The following is a 5,980-nucleotide window of genomic DNA, read 5'->3' on the forward strand; positions in this document are numbered from 1 at the left end:
TTTATTTTATATTATATAGTGCAAAAATAACTTTTATTCAATTATTTTTTTCACACAATAACAAAAGGGTTAGGGTAAATTTTAGAATAGCATCCCCGGATTTCGGGATTAAAATGGGTATGTACGGATAGAGGAGGTCCTCCAGATTAAACAAAAATATATACATATAGTTGCCGCTGACTTATGGTTTTTGAAATTTTTTCATTCAACGTTCAAAATTAGACTATTTATAATGCGTGTTTCCCATTTTTAATGAATTTTGTAGTTATATTTTTAACTTTTATATCCACTAACACTTCACTAATTCGTTTCTAACCATTTATTTTATAATAAATAATGCAAAAATAACTTTAATTCCATATCAAACTTTAGTTAAAATCCATTTATTAATAAAATAAGAAAATGGTTGTAAACAAACAAAAAATTTATGTTACCATATGTTGTAATGGAATAAAAATACGAAAAAGAAAGATTATGACGCCATAAGTAAATTCATTATCGTGTGATGAGTAATGCGAAACCTAATGTATACCTATCATATTTTACAGAAGAACCAAAAGAAATAAAGAAAACAAATAATACTCCAATGACAGGATATATATAACACATTAATTTTCCGCATATAATTCCTTTCGGCGTTAGCGGCCTTCGGCCGCGCTTCAAAAAAAAATAACCCTCGGTCGGACCAACACCTGGGCTTGCTCAGTTCTTTTGCGTTGAACTCCTGTTTGCGTTGGCGGCCTTCGGCCGCGCTTCAAAAAAAAATAACCCTGACCAATCCAACACCGGGATTTATCAAGATAATGAGAAATTGAAAGGTTTTACATTACTCATTACACGATAATGAATTTAGTTATGACGTCATAATCTTTCTTTTTCCTTATTTTTATTCCATTACAACATGTGGTAACACTAATTTTTTGCTTATTTACAACCATTTTCTTATTTTATGAATAAATGGATTTTAACTAAAGTTTGATATGGAATTAAAGCTATTTTTGTACTATTTATTATAAAATAAATGATTAGAAACGAATTAGTGAAATGTTAGTGGATATAAAAGTTAAAAATATAAGTAATAAATCCTATTTTAAAGTTGATTTTTAGAACTTTAAATGCAAATATCTCAAAAACCATAAGTCAGCGGCAACTATATACATACATATACATACATATATATATTCTTAATCTGCAGGACCTCCCCTATCCGTACATATTCGTTTTAACCCCGAAATCGGGGGATTCTATTCTAAATCGCAGCCAAATAAATAGTTAGAAACGAATTAGTGAAGTGTTAGTGGATATAAAAGTTAAAAATGTAAGTGTAAAATTCATTACAAATCGGAGAAACACGCTTTTTAAATAATTGAACTTTAAATGCAAATCGGATTTCGGGGATAAAATGGGTATCACTGGAAAGGTGACGTTCTCCAGATCACGAAAATATATATATATATAGTTGCCGCTGACTTATAGTTTTAAAGATATTTGCATTTAAAGTTGAAAAATTGATAACTTTTACATTGGTAATTTGTATATTGTGAATAACTTTTTCACTTATATTATGCACTTTTCACTTACGAACACTTCACTATAACGTTTCTGTATATTAATTTGTTTAATATTTGTTGTAAATAAAACTTTATTTTAATTATTTCCGCGCCGCAAAATCTCAAAAACCATAAGTCTTCAGCAACAATATATATATACATACTATTTTTTCTTGATCTGGATGACCCCCTCTATCTGTTCATACCCATTTTGTCCCGAAATTGGGTGATGCTATTGTAAATCCCAACCGAACCATAATCGTGCCATTAAGGCTTTTAAACAGCGAAAACTTCTACTTTAAACCAATACCCATTTTATCCCCATAAATCCAGGGAGGGTATTCTAAAGCAACAAGCCCACACTTTAAATATGTATTTCACTGTTTTTATTTTGTGTTAGAATTTTTCACTTTCTATTTTGCGAATATACTAAGCTTATTAATTTGATATACTCTTAACATCGGCGACAAGAACGTATACAATAACATAAAATCATTTAGAACATTCGCTTGCCTGCTAAGTCCATAGTTATATTGGCACTTAAACTTACACAAATTAAGGGCATGAGATTTCACAATTGCTTTAAATACAATTATTGAACACTTGTTAAATCATATTTTTTATGTACTGTTTGAGAAATTCAATGTGCACACTATCGATTTAACATATTCAGTGTATCGATGCACAAGTGCTTCATTTATCTCAAAGTAATAACTAATTTGTTTTACTAGGTTCTGTTTATACCAGAAGGATTTAACTCTAATATTCGGCAATTTCAAGTTCAATTTTAAGTCTGGCCATGTCTAGTGTTTACTATAACGGGGCATCTCGACAGGATAAGATTTATGTTATACTAACTGTATTCCGGTGCCTATTGCCTGTGGAGACTCCCTACTGCTTATGGAAAGCAATATATGGAATACTAATTAGTATGCCATATATTGAAATCAATAAGCTGACACTTCAGCAGTTTTCATTTCTAAGAGGCAACATACATATCCCATTTACACATATACCGACGGCATTTCCATTTGGGTAATATTAAATTTAGTAGAGCGAATATTATGGTGGCTGTGTTATATTGATGAAATGACATAGATTTTCAAAATAATATTTTTCCAAATAAATAAATATTTTGTTTAATATTGTTAATATACACAAAAATTATGGGGGAATGTTTACTTTAGTATCCCATTTTGAAGAGGTTTTGAGCAAAGGGGGAGGGGGCTGGGGGCTTGCTACCCCCCTCATTTGAAAGGTAATGAATGGAGCTTTTGAATAATAGCACCCTTCCCCCCCTAGGACCACGGGGGGCTCTAGGGCAGCCTCCTGAAAATGGTGTAAAATCGTAGTTTTTCCAAACAATTTTCACTAATTATTATAAAATGTATGTATTTTTACGCATTAGAGTCACTCATGTTTAGTATTTTTATTATTTCAATGAATTAAAGAGTAAATCCACTTTATTTAAATAATAAAAACACTGAAAATTAAAAATTGCATATGTATCGGTAATACCAAGATAACCCAACCAACCATTTATACAAGACCCTGAAAAGTGGGCAATATAATACGTCCATATAGCGAAAAATCGCGCGATTTTTCATTCCAAATTTTCGTTATATGGACGTATTTTGTTAATACTTTCAACCTTCGATTCGAAAAGAGTCCTATGTCTTTTATTTATTAAATTGTACATAAAATTGCAACTTAAAATTCATAATTTATCATTAATTCAATTAAACATATTTCAAAGAATGTGTGTGTGTTAAGTTGGTTAAATATTTTGCAATCAGTGCAACAAAAACTTCAAGAGAAGAGAGCCATTGTTTGAGCAAATGTGAAAAAGTGCGTTTGTTGCTTATTATCTAAAGAACAAATTACTTACTTATATCTAAAGAACAAATTAACATTTAACAATAAATTTACATTTAAACCAAAGTTTAATTCATTGGCTATCCGTGCTATATAAATTTAAAAAAATCCGTGCACGCATTTAAGAGGAATAAGCAGTGAAAATGAGATACTAAAATAAACCCAACCCAAATTATGCAAAATGGGTTGGGAATGAGCGACATCTTAAATTTAATAAACGTATAAAAGCATAAATCGAATTATCATTGCTCATATCAAATTTATTATTTTAATTGGTATATACAATTTATGCAATTATTATCATAGTCCGAAACTATAAAATCTTTTTTTTTTACAAGAAATACATTTGTAGAAAAAAGTATATTTCTCCTTTTTTTATATTCCATATAAATTTTTTTCATCCATATAAAACTTTAAACAGTTCAATTGCTCAAAAAATGCGCTACAGCAGCCCGATCCTACCTACCCGAGGGAGTTTCGCAAATGTAAAATAAAGTTTTCAAGAGCTCAAAACATACGCTTCATCAGCTCGAACCTACCTACACGACGGCTTTTCGCACATGGTTATGCAGTGATAACAAATGCCCACATAAGATTTACGAGGCATCTCGACAGGACAGAATTTATAGAATACTACTATAACTGTATTGCCGTGCCTATTGCCTGTGGAGACTCCACATTGCTCATTGCTTACTAGATATAGAATACTAACTAGTTTGCCATATATCATAAGCTATAAGATGTCACTTCAGCAGTTTGACAGCGCTGTTTTCATTTCTATGAAAATTTCGAGGAGGCAACATATCCCATTTGCACATATGCCGACAGTATTTTCATTTCGGTAATAGGAAAAGTAGAAGAGCGAGTATTAAGACGGTTGTGTTATATTATAAAAATAAAGTACATTTGCGAAATAACATTTTTTCAAAAAATTAATATTTAGTTTAATATTGTTAATTGACAGAAAAATTATGCAAATTGGGTTGGGAATGAGTCTTAAATTTAATAAACTTATACAAGCATAAATGATAATATTATTGCTCATTTTAAATTTATTATTTGAATTGGTATATAAAAGTTATGCCGCAATTATTATATAGTAGTCCAAAAATATGACTTCTTATTTATCCCAGAAATACATTCGTGAAAAAAGGGATCTTTATCCTTTTTTTATTTTCCACATAAAATATTTAAGGAGTTCAAGAGCTCAAAACATTCGCTACATCAGCTACCTACTCGACGGCATTTCGCAAATGATGAAATAAATTTTTCAAGAGCTCAAAGCATGCGCTACCTTAGCTCGAACCTACATACCTTACGCATTTGCGCAAATGATTATATTATGATAACAAATGCCCACATACAGATTTGGCAATGGCAATAGCAATACGTTTGACTGTTAGTATTCTATAAATTCTATCCTGTCGAGATGCCCCGTTAGCAGCGGCCCCGTACCCCTACTAATTAGTATTCCATAAGCAATATGGAGTCTCCACACGCAATACGCAAAGCAACACAGTTAGTATACAATACATGTTTGCCTGTCGAGATGCCCGTAAGGACTTGTGTTTAATTTCCGACTCGATTTATGAAAGTGTAACTTAATACACACCACTTATCTTTGGCTGTCGTTTTACGATTCAAATCTTTTTATTATAAATTCTTTTATGTTTTTGCAGTTCCCGTTAATGTAACGGGATCATTAAAAGTGCCCATACACGACACAGGGGCGTTCGATCGGTGTGAATTCGTTTCGCCCATACACCATGAGATAAAGAGATGTTTAACTCCTCTCTCACTGGAAGTGAGAGAACAATTGCTAAACGTTAAAACCACCAAAACTTTGACAGTTGATCGAGTTCAGGAGGTTTTGACGTTTAGCAATTGGAAACGAGCGATGGCCAGATTGAAACCTTACCAAAAAGATATGTAAACGGAGGGATTTGTTGCATCGTTCAAGACCACCTATAAAAAATGTAAAACAATGAAAATTAAATAAATTTGTGAAATTTAAAGGTATTTGATGAAACGTTTTGTAATTTTAAGCATCATAGTTTTATTTTCAATGGAAAATGATTAAAAACATTTAATGATTGAGAGCTAACAAGCTTAAATCCTATTATTGGGTATTGAAAGGACAAAAGTCAGTTGTTATAATATTCTTTAAAAAGATGTAAATAGTTTCTCCATATAATAAATAACCACTATTTAGTAATTTTTATTCATACTAAATGTTGGGTATTGATTGATTGATTAATACGAGGAATGCACCGCGACCTTTGGTCTATTGTGCCCTCTTCTAACCTACATAGACTCACCTAGCCCCAGCACATCGATGAAGTTCAATAGACTTCTGGGCGCTAGTGAGGCTATGCGATCCCTATCCGGAAGCATTGATCCGAGGGCCTTAGTCCTGCGTCTACAGACTGCTGTGCAGTCAGTCAGCAGGTGCTCCTGGATTTCAAGCTCCAAGTCGCAGAACCGGCAGTTAATGCAAGAGGATAGGCCCATGTTGTACAGGTGCCTATTCAGCTTGCAGTGGCCGGTATACCATG

General features: G+C 32.2%; 2 long non-coding RNA genes across 3 annotated transcripts; one reads left to right on the plus strand and one right to left on the minus strand.

Moving 5' to 3' along the window:
* Window positions 1-1,204: 1,204 nt before the first annotated feature.
* Window positions 1,205-5,470, plus strand: LOC126767384 (uncharacterized). 2 transcript variants are annotated; one of them, XR_007669084.1, is made up of 2 exons: window positions 1,205-1,318; window positions 5,105-5,470. It is a non-coding gene; the product is annotated as an uncharacterized LOC126767384 (long non-coding RNA). The 2 variants fall into 2 exon arrangements; XR_007669083.1 differs by lacking the exon at window positions 1,205-1,318 and adding an exon at window positions 4,497-5,021.
* LOC126767383 (uncharacterized) lies at window positions 1,836-2,430 on the minus strand. The gene is made up of 2 exons (XR_007669082.1): window positions 2,101-2,430; window positions 1,836-1,963 (listed from the first exon to the last, which is right to left on the minus strand). It is a non-coding gene; the product is annotated as an uncharacterized LOC126767383 (long non-coding RNA).
* Window positions 5,471-5,980: the final 510 nt, after the last annotated feature.

This window comes from Bactrocera neohumeralis, unplaced genomic scaffold, assembly GCF_024586455.1.
Source record: "Bactrocera neohumeralis isolate Rockhampton unplaced genomic scaffold, APGP_CSIRO_Bneo_wtdbg2-racon-allhic-juicebox.fasta_v2 ctg5859, whole genome shotgun sequence".
NCBI lineage: Eukaryota > Metazoa > Arthropoda > Insecta > Diptera > Tephritidae > Bactrocera > Bactrocera neohumeralis.